This window comes from Felis catus, chromosome D1 (genome assembly GCF_018350175.1).
Source record: "Felis catus isolate Fca126 chromosome D1, F.catus_Fca126_mat1.0, whole genome shotgun sequence".
Taxonomy (NCBI): Eukaryota; Metazoa; Chordata; class Mammalia; order Carnivora; family Felidae; genus Felis; species Felis catus.
Window position 1 is genome coordinate 103,713,344 of NC_058377.1, and position 14,234 is coordinate 103,727,577.

A 14,234-nucleotide genomic window follows, 5' to 3' on the forward strand; every position below is an offset into this window, starting at 1 on the left:
GGGCTCTTTCCATAATTTGGCTATTTTGTATTCCCACCAACAGTGTAAGAGGGTTCCCTTTCACTGCATCCTCCCCAACATCTGTTATTTCCTGTGTTGTTAATTTTAGCCATTCCAACAGGTGTGAGGTTGGTATCTCATTGTGGTTTTGATTTGTATTTCCCTGATGATGAGTGATGTTGAGCATCTTTGCTCATGTGTCTGTTAGCCATCTGTATGTCTTCTTTGGAAAAGTGTCTATTCGTGCCACCTACCCCCCCCCTTTTTTTTTAGTATTTATTTATTTCTGAGAGAGACAGAGTGTGGACAGGGAGGTGCAGAGAGGGAGAGGGAGACACAGAATCTGAAGCAGGCTCCAGGCTCTGAGCCATCAGCACAGAGCCTGACACAGGGCTCAAACCCACAGACCACAAGATCATGACCTGAGCTGAAGTCAGATGTTCAGCTGACTGAGCCACCCAGGTGCCCCTATCACCTGCCCATTTCTTAACTGGATTATTTATTTGGGGGATGTTGAGTTTGATAAATTCATTCTAGGTTCTGGATACTAACCCTTTACCAGATATGTTATTTTCAAATATCTTCTCCAATTCCATAGGTTGTCTTTTAGTTTCATTGATTGTTTCCTTCACTGTGCAGAAGCTTTTTATCTTGATGAAGTCTCAATAGTTCCTTTTTGCTTTTGCTTCCCTTGCCTCTGGCAACATGTCTAGTAGGAAATTGCTATGGCCAAGGTCAAAGAGGTTGTTGCTTGTGTTCTACTCTAGGATTTTGATAGTTTCCTGTCTCACATTTAGGTCTTTCATCCATTTTGAATTTATTTTTCTGTATGGTGTAAGAAAGTGGTCCAATTCCATTCATCTGCATGTTGCTGTCCAGTTTCCCAGCACCATTTGTTGAAGAGATTGTCTTTTTCTCTTCAATATTCTTCCCTGCTTTGTTGAAGATGAGTTGGCCATATAGTTGTGTGTCCATTTCTGGGTTCTCTAATCTGTTCCCCTTATCTCTGTGTCTGTTTTTGTGCCCGTGCCATATTGTCCTGATTATTACAGCTTTGTAATATAGCTTGAAGTCAAGAATTGTGATGCCTCCAGCTTTGCTTTTCTTTTTTCAAGATTGCTTTGGCTACTCGGGGTCTTTTGTGGTTCCATACAAATTTTAGAATTGTTTGTTCTAGCTCTATGAAAAATGCTGGTGGTATTTTGATAGAGATTTCACTAAATATATAGGTTGCTTTGGTTAGTGTAGACATTTTAACATTTGTTCTTCAAATCCATGAGCATGGAATGTTTTTCAATTTACGTGTGTCCTCTTCAATTTCTTTCATAAAGGTTCTATAGTTTTCAGATCTTTTACCTCTTTGGTTAGGTTTATTCCTAGGTATCTTATGGTTTTTGGTGCAATTATAAAATAGGATCAATTCCTTGATTTCTTTTTCTGCTGCTTCATTACTGGTGTATAGAAATGCAACCGATTTCTGTACATTGATTTTATATTCTGTGACTTTGCTGAATCCATATATCAGTTCTAGTAAGTTTTTAGTGGAGTCTTTCAGACTTTCTATACAGAGTACCATGTCATTTGCAAATCATGAAAGTCTGACTTCTTCCTTGCTGATGTGGATGTCTTTTAATTCTTTCTGTTGTCTGATTGCAGAGACTAGACTTCCAGTACTATGTTAAATAACAGTTATGGGAGTGGACATCCCTGTCATGTTCCTGACTGTAGAGGAAAAGCTGTCACTTTTTTCCCCATTGAGGATGATATTGACTGTGTGTCTTTCATTTATAACCTTTATGACATTGAGGTATGTTCTCTCCACTCCTACTTTAATAAGGATTTTTATCAAGAATGGGTGCTATATTTTGTCAAATGCTTTGTCTGCATCTATTGACAGGGTCATATAGTTCTTACACTGTCTTTTATTAATATGGTGTATCACATTGAATGATTTACAAATATTGAACAACCCCCACAGCCCAGGAACAAATCCCACTTGATTGTACTGGATAATTCTTTAATGTACTTTGGATTTGATTTGTTAGTATCTTGAGAATTTTTGCATCAGTGTTCATCAGGGATGTTGGCTTGTAATTCTCTTTTTTAGTGGGGTCTTTGGTTTTGGAATCAAGGTAATGCTGGCCTCAGAGAAGGAGTCTGGAAGTTTTCATTCCATTTCTATTTTTTGGAATTTTTAAAAGGAATATGTATTAACTCTTCTTTAAATGTCTCATAGAATTCCCCTGGGAAGCCATCTGGCCCTGGATTTTCGTTTGTTGGGAGATTTTTGATTACTGATTCAATTTCTTTGCTTGTTATGGGTCTGTTTAAATTTTCTATTTCTTCATGTTTCAGTTTTGGTAGTTTGTTTCTAGGAATTTACCCATTACTTCTACATTGCCTAGTTTTTTTAGCATATACTTTTTCATAATATTCTCTTATAATTGTTATTTCTGTGGTGTTGCTTGTAATCACTCCTCTTTCATTCATGATTTTATTTATTTGGGGTCCTTTCTCTTTTCTTTTTGATAAATCTGGCTAGGGGGTTATCAGTTTCATTAATTCTTTCAAGAACCAGCTCTTAGTTTCATTGATCTCTCCTATTCTCTCTCTCTCTCTCTCTCTCTCTCTCTCTCTCTCTCTCTCTCTGTGTGTGTGTGTGTGTGTGTGTGTGTGTGTGTGTGTGTGTGTTTATGTCATTTATTTCTGCTCTACTCTTTATTATGTCCCTTCTGCTGGCTTTAGGCTTTATTTGCGTTTGCTTTTTTTTTTAATGGTTATTTTTGAGAGAGAGAGAGAGAGAGAGAGAGCGAGGGAGGGACAGAGAAAGAGGGAGACACAGAATCTAAAGCAGGCTCCAGGCTCTGAGTTGTGTCAGCACAGAGCCCAATGCAGGGCTCAAACCCACAAACCATGAGATCATGACCTGAGCTGAAGTTGGACGCCCAACTGACTGAGCCACCCAGGTGCCCCTGCTCTTCCTTTTTTAGCTCCTTTAGGTGTAAGGTTAGGTTGTATATTTGAGATTTTTTCTTGCTTCTTGAGGTAGGCCTGTGTTACTATATACTTCCCACGTAGGACTGCCTTTACTGCATCTGTTGGGGGATTTTTGATTACTGATTCAATCTCCTTGCTAGTAATTGGTCTATTCATATTTTCTATTTTTTCATCATTCAGTCTTGGTAGTTTGTATGTTTGCTGGAATTTGTCCATTTCTTCTAGGTTGTACAAGTTGTAATTGTTCATAGAAATCTCTTATAATCTACTGTATTTCTGTGATATCAGTTGTAAGAGCTCCTCTTTCATTTCCGATTTTACTTATCTCATTCTTATCTTTTTCCTTGGTAAGTCTATCTGAAACATTTGTCTGTTTTGTCTGTTAAGAGTTAGAAAATGGCCCTTTGTTTCATTCATCTTTTCTATTGTCTTTTCAGTCTCTTTTTCATTTATTTCCACGCTGGTCTTTGTTTTTCCTTCCTTCTACTAAGTTTGGGCTTAGTTTATTCTTCTTTTTCTAGTTCCTTGAATTGTAAAGTTATGTTGTTTAAATTACATTTCAGGGCACCTGGGTGGTTCAGTCAGGTAAGTGCCTGACTTCAGTTCAGGTCGTGGTCTCACAGTTTGTTAGTTTGAGCCCAATGTCAGGTTCTATGCTGACAGCTCAGAGCCTAGAACCTGCTTCAGATTCTGTGTCTTCCTCATTCTGCCCCTCCCCAACCCGTGCTCTCTCTCTCTCACTCTCAAAAAAAAAAAAATGAACATTAAAAATATTTTTAACTTAAAAAATTAATTACATTTATTCTTTCTTAATGCAAGTATTCATTGCTATGTACTTCTTTTCTTAGAACTGCCTTTGCCCCATCCTTAATGTATTTCCATTTCATTTGTCTCAAAATACTTTTTAAATTTGTTTTCTTTTTTTAATAGTTACTTGTATATTTTGAGAGAGAGGGAGCATGAACAGGGGAGGGGCAGAGAGAGAATCACAAGAACTCTCCACACTGTCAGTGCACAGCCTGACACAGGGCTTGATCTCACAAACCATAAGATTACACTTTCCTGAGCTGAAACTGGATGCTTAACCAATTGAGCCACTCAGGTGCCCTGATTTCAACATAAATCCATTGGTATTTGGTAGCATGTTGCTTAATTCTCTACATATTTGTGAATTTTCCACTATCCTTCTTGTACTTGATTTCTAGTTTCATGCCATTGGAAAAGATTCTTTTTTATTTTTTTAATACTTATTTTATTTATTTTGAAAGAGGGAGAGCAAGCAAGCAGGGGAGGGATTGAAAAAGAGGATTCCAAGCAGACGCTTCACTGTCTGCAAAGCCAAATGTGGGGCTCAAACTCACAAACTGAGATCATGACCTGAACTGAAATCAAGAGTCTGATGCTTAACTAAATGAGCCACACAGGCACCTCCTGGAAAAGATTTTTTTTTTTTATTTTTTTTAACGTTTATTTATTTTTGAGAAGAGAGAGAGCATGAGCAGGGGAGGAGAGAGAAAGAGGGAGACACAGAATCTGAAACAGGCTCCAGGACCTGAGCTGTCAGCACAGAGCCCAACGCGGGGCTCAAACTCACAGAACATGAGATCATGACCTGAGCCGAAGTCGGATACTTAACCGACTGAGCCACCCAGGCGCCCCCTGGAAAAGATTCTTAATATGATTTTAATCTCCTTAGATAAGGCTTACTTTGTGGCTTAACATATGAGCTCTCTTGGAGCATGTTTCATTCACACTCTAGAACAGTATATTCTGCCCCTTTGGATAGAATACTCTGTAAACGTGGTTAAGCCCATCTATTCTAACATGTAGTCTTAGTCCAATGTTTCAATATTAAGATTCTGTCTGGACAATTTGTCCATTGTTTAAAATGGGGTAGTGGAAGTTCCCTACTGTTATTGTATTGCTATTTCTCCCTTTGAGTCTGTTAACATTTCCCTTATAAATTTAGGTGTTCCAATGTTGAGTGCATAAATATTTGCAAATATTATATCCTTTGGTTGAGTTGATCCCTTTATTGTTACATAATGACCTTTTTTGTCTCTTACTAAAGTCTTTGTCTTACCATCTATTTTTTTCTGATACAACTAATCATGCTTTGTTCTGATTTCCATTTACATAGAATTTCTTTTTCCATCCTTAATTTTCAGTCTGCTTGTGTCTTTAATAATTATGCCTCTGGTAGGCAGCATATAGTTGGATTTTGTTTTTTATCCATTCAACCACTCAAAGTGTTGGAGAATTTAGCCCTTTCATATTTAAAGTATTATTAAGTGTGGATTTAATGTTGCCATTTTGTTCATTGTTTTGGATGTTTTGTAATTCCTTTGTTTCTTCATCTCTTATTCTCTACCTTCGTATTTGATGATTTCCTCAAGTAGAATGTTTAGATTCTTTCTCTTTATCTTTTGTGGATTTACTATAAGTATTTGCTCTGTGGTTACCATGAAGCTTACATAAAACACCTTAAGTTCAAGTCTTTATTAAAATTACATTACTACATTTTAAGTTTTTGATGCAACAATTTACAACTTTTTACCTCGTATACCACTAACAAATTATTGTAGTTATTTTCGCTTTTGCCTTTTAACCTTCATACTAGATTTGTAAGTGATACACCACCATGATCACCACATTACAGTGTTCTGAATTTAATTTACCTTTCCAATTAGATTGTGTTTTCATATGTTTTCCTGTTACTAATTAATGACTATTTATTTCTGCTTAAAGAAGTCCCCTTACATTTCTTTCCTTCTTCTTTTCTTTTTCTTTTTTCTTTTCTCTTCTTTCTTTCTTTTTTAATTTAAGTTAGTTAACATACAGGGTAGTCTTGGCTTTAGGTGATTCAGCTCTTACATATGACATCCCGTGCTCATCCCAAAAAGTGCCCTCCTTAATACTCATCACCCATTTAAGCCATCCCCCCACCCATCTTTCCTCCAGCAACCCTCAATTTGTTCTCTGTACTTAACAATTTCTTATGGTTTGCTTCCCTCTCTGTTTTTATCTTATTTTTCATTCCCTTACCTATGTTCTTCTGTTGTTTTCTCAAATTTCACATGAGTGAACCATATGATATGTCTTTCTCTGACTGACTTATTTCACTCAGCCTAATACCCTCTAGTTCCAACCACATTGTTGCAAATAGCAATATTTCAATTTTTTACATCACCAAGTAGTATTCCATTGTATACATAAATCACAACTTATTTAAAGGCAACCTAGTGGTGATGAATTCTTCAAGTGTGCTTGACTGGAAACTCTTTATCTCTCTTTCAATTCTGAAAGACAACTTATCCAGGTAGATTATTCTTAGTTGGCACCTTTTTTTCTTTCAGCAATTTGAATATGTTGTGCCACACCATTAGGCCTACAAAATTTCTGCTGAGAAATCTACTAATGTTTTATGGAGATTTTCATACAGAACAAGCTGTTTTTCTCCTGCTGCTTTTAAGATTATCTCTTTAATTTTTGACATTTTATTTTCAATAAGTCTCAGTGTGGGTTCTCTTGGATTCATGTTACTTAGAATTCTCTGGGCTTCCAGAATCTGGACGTCTGTTTCTTTTCCTAGGAAAGGAAACACAAAAACAGAAACAGAAAACTCAAATGAACATGAGATTCAAGGAATCACGTCATCCCTAAAAGATGAAAATAATCCTCGATCAATCAGTTCAAAGCTACAGAATTTTGCAATCCAGTTAATAAAGAATTCAAAATAGCTATTCTGAGGAAACTAAATGTTCTGAGGAAACTAAATGAGATACAGAAAAAACACAAACAATTCAATGAAATAAAAAACAATACATGAACAAAATGAGAAATTTAACAGACAAAGAAATCATTAAAAACAACCAAACACTATCAACAATAGCCAAAGTATGGAAGGAGCCCAAATGTCCATCAGTGGATGAATGGATAATGAAGATGTGGTATATATATATACGATGGAGTATTACTTGGCAATCAAAAAGAATGAAATCTTGACATTTGCAACTATGTGGATGGAACTGGAGGGTATTATGCTAAGCGAAATTAGTCAGTCAGAGAAAGACAAAAACCATATGACTTCACTCATATGAGGACTTTAAGAGACAAAACAGATGAACATAAGGGAAGGGAAACAAAAATAATTTAAAAACAGGGAGGGGGACAAAACAGAAGAGACTCATAAATATGGAGAACAAACTGAGAGTTACTGGAGGGGTTGTGGGAGAGGGGATGGGCTAAATGGGTAAGGGGCACTAAGGAATCTACTCCTGAAATCATTGTTGCACTATATGCTAACTAATTTGGATGTAAACTTAGAAAAAAAATAATAATAACCAAACAGAAAATCTGGAGCTGCATAATTCATTGAATATAATGAAAATATGCAATAGGAAGCATCTACAGTAGATGGAAACAGTAAGTAGAATCAGTGAGCTACAGGACATGAGCTTTGAGATAAGCCATCAGAGAAGAACAGAAAAAAAGAATACAAAAGAGCAAAGAAAGCCTATGGGAGCCATGAAACATACTATTTTAGAATAAATGGAGTAGAAAAGAAAAGAGAGGAGAAGAAAACAGAAAGTCTACTTAAAGATATAACAGCTTAAGAATTTCCCAAACCTGGGTAGATACATGGACATCCAAGTTAAAGAAGCTAGTAGCCTGCCACATTATCTCATTGCGAAATGACCTCTCCGATGCATATTATAATGAAAGTGTCAAAAATTAAAGACAAAGAGAGTCCTAAAGGGAGCAAGTGAAAAAAAGGATTGTAAACTACAAAGGAACCCCCATTAGGCTATCAATGAGTATTACAGCAGATAACTGGAAGCCAGGAGAGAGTAGAATAATATATTTAAAGTGTTGGGGAAAAAATGCCAGCTGAGAACCCCTATCTGCCAAAGTTATCCTTCAGATAGGAAGCAGAAATAAAGACTTTTCCATACAAATAAAAGCTAAGGGTATTAATCACCATTAGACCTTCCCAGCAAGAAATGATGAAAGGAGATCCTCAAGCTGATTGAAAAGATGTAACATGAAAACATATGAAAATAGACTACACACTGGTAGAAGTAAATATAAAGTCAGATTTAGAAGGCTATTTCTACAATAGGATAGAGTTTTAATCATGTAACTATAGCATAACTACTGTGGTTTGTTAATAAATACATACCATAAAAAGAAGTAATTTGTGAGATCAAAAACATAGGAGAGGAAGAAAAAGGATACACTACTATAAGACCAAATTAAGCTGCTAACAGTTTGAAATGGATTTTTAATCTATGTTTTATATAAGTCATGTGGTAACCACAAAGCAAAAACCTGTATCTGATTCACAAAAGATAAAGAAAGAGGCACCAAAGCATACCATCAGGGAAATTAACCAACTCACAAGTTAGGAAGAAATAAGAAAAACAAGTAATGGAACAACAAAAGAGCTGTTATTAGTTGTTATTAGCAGTTATTAGCAGTTATTAGTAAGATAACATATCAATAATTACCCTATATATAAATACATTGATTTCACCAACCAAAGGCACAGAGTGGCAGGGTGGATTAAAACAACAACAACAAAATAAGACCCAACTATATGCTGCCTACAAGAGACTTACTTCAACTGTAAGGACACAGAGGCTAAAAGTGAGAAGATGGAAAAAGTAGAAACCAAAAGAAAGCAGGGGTAGGGGCTCCCGGATCTGGGTGGCTCAGGCATTTCAGCGTCCAACTCTTGATTTTTGGCTCAGGTCATGATCTCACAGTAGTGAGATAGAGCCCTGCATCAGGCTCTGCACTGAGCTGGGAGCCAGCTTGGTATTCTCGATCTCCCTCTCCCTCTGACCCTCCCCTGATTGCTCTCTCATTCTTGCTCCCTCTGACTCTCAAAAAAAAAAAAAAAAGGAAAAAAATAGGGTTGATGCATTTCCTTTTAAATAAAGAAGGAAAGGGAAGATGGCAGCTTAGGAGGACACTGGGCTCACCGCATCCTGCGGATCACTTAGATTCCACCCACACCTGCCTAAATAACCCAGAAAACCACCAGAAGACTAGCAGAATGGATTCTCCAGAGCCAAGCATAGACGAGAGGCCCACGGAAGAGGGTAGGAAGGGCAGAGAGGCAGTGTGCACTACATGGACTGGCGGGAGGGAGACTGGACGGAGGGGCAGCCCGCCGGCAAAGCAGAGCCCCTGAGTCTGGCTTGCAAAAGCAGAGGGGCTGGACAGAGTGTGTTCTGACAGTAAGAGGGACTTAACATCTGGAAGGTTATAAGTTAACAGCTCTCCTCGGAGAGCAGGAGGGCTGGAGGACAACGGGAGGGAGAGTTGTTGAGCCCCAGACGACAGAGCTCGGCTTGGCGGGGAACAAAGACGCTCGCCAGTGCCATCTCCCTCGACCATCCCCCAGCCAAAATCCCAAAGGGAACCAGTTCCTGTCAGGGAACTTGCTTGCACCCAATGCTGTGCTTCTGCGGATCCGTCCCTCCAGTGGCAGGTCTGACTCCCTCCTGGTGCCACAGGGCCCCTCCCGAGGCAGATCACTGAAGGAAAAGCGAGCTGAACCTGCCCCTCCCGCCCCCATGCACCTTGCCGATCCACCACAGCTAATACGCCAGATCACCAGCACCACAAGCCTGGCAATGTGCAAGTAGCCCAGACGGGCCACGCCACCCCACAGTGAATCCCTCCCCTAAGAGAGGGGAAGAGAAGGCACACACCAGTCTGACTGTGGCCCCAGAGGTGGGCTGGGGCAGACATCAGGTCTGACTGCGGCCCCGCCCACCAACGCAAGTTATTCAAGGCAGCACAGGGGAAGTGCCCCACAGTCCCGCACCACTCCAGGGACTATCCAAAATGACGAAACGGAAGAATTCCCCTCAAAAAAAACCTCCAGGAAATAACGACAGCTAACGAACTGATCAAAAACGATTTAAACAATATAACAGAAAGTGAATTTAGAATAATAGTCATAAAATTAATCGCTGGGCTTGAAAACAGTATAAAGGACAGCAGAGAATCTATTTCTACAGAGATCAAGGGACTAAGGAACAGCCAGGAGGAGCTAAAAAATGCTATTAATGAGCTGCAAAATAAAATGGAGACGACCACAGCTCAGATTGAAGAAGTAGAGGAGAGAATAGGCGAACTAGAAGATAAAATTATGGAAAAAGAAGTAGCTGAGAAAAAGAGAGATAAAAAAATCCAGGAGTATGAGGGGAAAATTAGAGAACTAAGTGATGCACTAAAGAGAAATAATGTACGCATAATTGGTATTCCAGAGGAGGAAGAGAGAGGGAAAGGTGCTGAAGGTATACTTGAAGAAATAATAGCTGAGAACTTCCCTGAAAGGGGAAGGAAAAAGGCATTGAAATCCAAGAGGCACAGAGAACTTCCTGCAGATATAACTTGAATCGATCTTCTGCATGACATATCATAGTGAAACTGGCAAAATACAAGGATAAAGAGACAATTCTGAAAGCAGCTAGGTATAAACGTGCTCTAACATATAAAGGGAGACCCATGACGGATCTCTCTACTGAAACTTGGCAGGCCAAGAAGGAATGGCAGGAAACCTTCAATGTGATGAACAGAAAAAATATGCAGGCGAGAATCCTCTATCCAGAAAATCTGTCATTTAGAATAGAAGGACAGATAAAGGTCTTCCTAAACAAACAAAAACTGAAGGAATTCATCACCACTAAACCAGCCCTACAAGAGATCCTAAGAGGGATCCTGTGAGACAAAGTACCAGAGACATCGCTACAAGCATGAAACCTACGGACATCACGATGACTCTAAACCCATATCTTTCCATAATAACACTGAATGTAAATGGATTAAATGCTCCAACCAAAAGACACAGGGTATCAGAATGGATAAAAAAAACAAGACCCATCTATTTGCTGTCTACAAGAGACTCATTTTAGACCTGAGGACACTTTCAGATTGAAAGTGAGGGGATGGAGAACTATTTATCGTGCTACTGGAAGCCAAAAGAAAGCTGGAGTAGCCATACTTATATCAGACAAACTAGACTTTAAATTAAAGGCTGTAACAAGAGATGAAGAAGGGCATTATATAATAATTACAGGTTCTACCATCAGGAAGAGCTAACAATTGTAAGTGTCCATCCACCGAATATGGGAGCCCCCAAATATATAAAACAATTACAAACATAAGCAACCTATTGACAAGAATGTGGTAATTGCAGGGGACTTTACTATCCAACTTACAACAATGGATAGATCATCTAGACACATGGTCAATAAAGAAACAAGAGCAGTGAATGATACATTGGATCAGATGGACTTGACAGATATATTTAGAACTCTGCATTCCAAAGCAACAGAATATACTTTCTTCTCGAGTGTACATGGAACCTTCTCCAAGATAGATCACATACTGGGTCACAAAACAGCCCTTCATAAGTATACAAGAACTGAGATCATACCATGCATACTTTCGGACCACAATGTTATGAAGCTTGAAATCAACCACAGGAAAACCTCCAAAAGCATGGAGGCTAAAGAACACCCTAATAAAGAATGAATGGGTCAACCAGGCAATTAGAGAAGAAAAAAATATATGGAAACAAATGAAAATTAAAATACAACAATCCAAATGCTTTGGGATGCAGCAAAGGCAGTTCTGAGAGGAAAATACATTGCAATCCAGGCCTATCTCAAGAAACAAGAAAATCCCAAATACAAAATCTAACAGCACACCTAAAGGAAATAGAAGCAGAACAGCAAAGGCAGCCTAAACCCAGCAGAAGAAGAGAAATAATAAAGATCAGAGCAGAAATAAACAATACAGAATCTAAAAAAACTGTAGAGCAGATCAACGAAACCAAGAGTTGGTTCTTTGAAAAAATAAACAAAATTGACAAACCTCTAGCCAGGCTTCTCAAAAAGAAAAGGGAGATTACCCAAATAGATAAAATCGTGAATGAAAATGGAATTATTACAACCAATCCCTCAGACATGCAAGCAATTATCAGGGAATACTATGAAAAACTATATGCCAACAAACTGGACAACCTGGAAGAAATGGACAAATTCTTAAACGCCCACACACTTCCAAAACTCAAACTGGAGGAAATAGAAAGCTTGAATAGACCCATAACCAGTGAAGAAATTGAATTGGTTATCAAAAATCTCCCAACAAATAAGAGTCCAGGACCAGATGGTTTCCCTGGGGAATTCTACCAGACATTTAAAGCAGAGATAATACCTATCCTTCTCAAGCTATTCCAAAAAATAGAAAGGGAAGGAAAACTTCTAGACTCATTCTATGAAGCCAGTATTACTTTGATTCCTAAACCAGACAGAGACCCAGTCAAAAAAGAGAACTACAGGCCAATATCCCTGATGAATATGGATGCAAAAATTCTCAATAAGATACTAGCAAATCGAATTCAACGGCATATAAAAAGAATTATTCACCATGATCAAGTGGGATTCATTCCTGGGATGCAGGGCTGGTTCAACATTCGCAAATCAATCAACATGATACCTCACATTAATAAAAGAAAAGATAAGAACCATATGATCTTGTCAATCGATGCAGAAAAAGCATTTGACAAAATTCAGCATCCTTTCTTAATAAAAACCCTCGAGAAAGTCGGGATAGAAGGAACATACATAAACATCATAAAAGCCATTTATGAAAAGCCCACAGCTAACATCATCCTCAATGGGGAAAAACTGAGAGCTTTTTCCCTGAGATCAGGAATATGACAGGGATGCCCACTCTCACCGCTGTTGTTTAACACAGTGTTGGAAGTTCTAGCATCAGCAATCAGACAACAAAAGGAAATCAAAGGCATCAAAATTGGCAAAGATGAAGTCAAGCTTTCACTTTTTGTAGATGACATGATACTATACATGGAAAATCCGATAGACTCCACCAAAAGTCTGCTAGAACTGATACATGAATTCAGCAAAGTTGCAGGATACAAAATCAATGTACAGAAATCAGTTGCATTCTTATAAACTAACAATGAAGCAACAGAAAGACAAATAAAGAAACTGATTCCATTCACAATTGCACCAAGAAGCATAAAATACCTAGGAATAAATCTAACCAAAGATTTAAAAGATCTGTATGCTAAAAACTATAGAAAACTTATGAAGGTAATTGAAGAAGATTTAAAGAAATGGAAAGACATTCCATGCTCATGGATTGGAAGAATAAATATTGTCAAAATGTCGATACTACCCAAAGCTATCTACACATTCAATGCAATCCCAATCAAAATTGCACCAGCATTCTTCTCGAAACTAGAACAAGCCATCCTAAAATTCAGATGGAACCACAAAAGGCCCCGAATAGCCAAAGTAATTTTGAAGAAGAAGACCAAAGCAGGAGGCATCACAATCCCAGACTTTAGCCTCTACTACAAAGCTGTCATCATCAAGACAGCATGGTATTGGCACAAAAACAGACACATAGACCAATGGAATAGAATAGAAACCCCAGAACTAGACCCACAAACGTATGGCCAACTCATCTTTGACAAAGCAGAAAAGAACATCCAATGGAAAAAAGACAGTCTCTTTAACAAATGGTGCTGGGAGAACTGGACGGCAACATGCAGAAGGTTGAAACTAGACCACTTTCTCACACCATTCACAAAAATAAACTCAAAATGGATAAAGGACCTGAATGTGAGACAGGAAACCATCAAAACCCTAGAGGAGAAAGCAGGAAAAGACCTCTCTGACCTCAGCTGCAGCAATTTCTTACTTGACACATCCCCAAAGGCAAGGGAATTAAAAGCAAAAATGAATTACTGGGACCTCATGAAGATAAAAAGCTTCTGTACAGCAAAGGAAACAACCAACAAAACTAAAAGGCAACCAACGGAATGGGAAAAGATATTTGCAAATGACATATCAGACAAAGGGCTAGTATCCAAAATCTATAAAGAGCTCACCAAACTCCACACCCGAGAAACAAATAACCCAGTGAAGAAATGGGCAGAAAACATGAATAGACACTTCTCTAAAGAAGACATCCAGATGGCCAACAGGCACATGAAAAGATGCTCAATGTTGCTCCTTATCAGGGAAATACAAATCAAAACCACACTCAGGTATCACCTCACGCCAGTCAGAGTGGCTAAAATGAACAAATCAGGAGACTACAGATGCTGGAGAGGATGTGGAGAAACGGAAACCCTCTTGCACTGTTGGTGGGAATGCAAACTGGTGCAGCCGCTCTGGAAAACA

General features: G+C 38.4%; 1 pseudogene; it reads right to left on the minus strand.

Moving 5' to 3' along the window:
* LOC123380619 overlaps positions 1–14,234 on the minus strand; it is a 94,453-nt pseudogene that overhangs the window by 61,911 nt on the left and 18,308 nt on the right.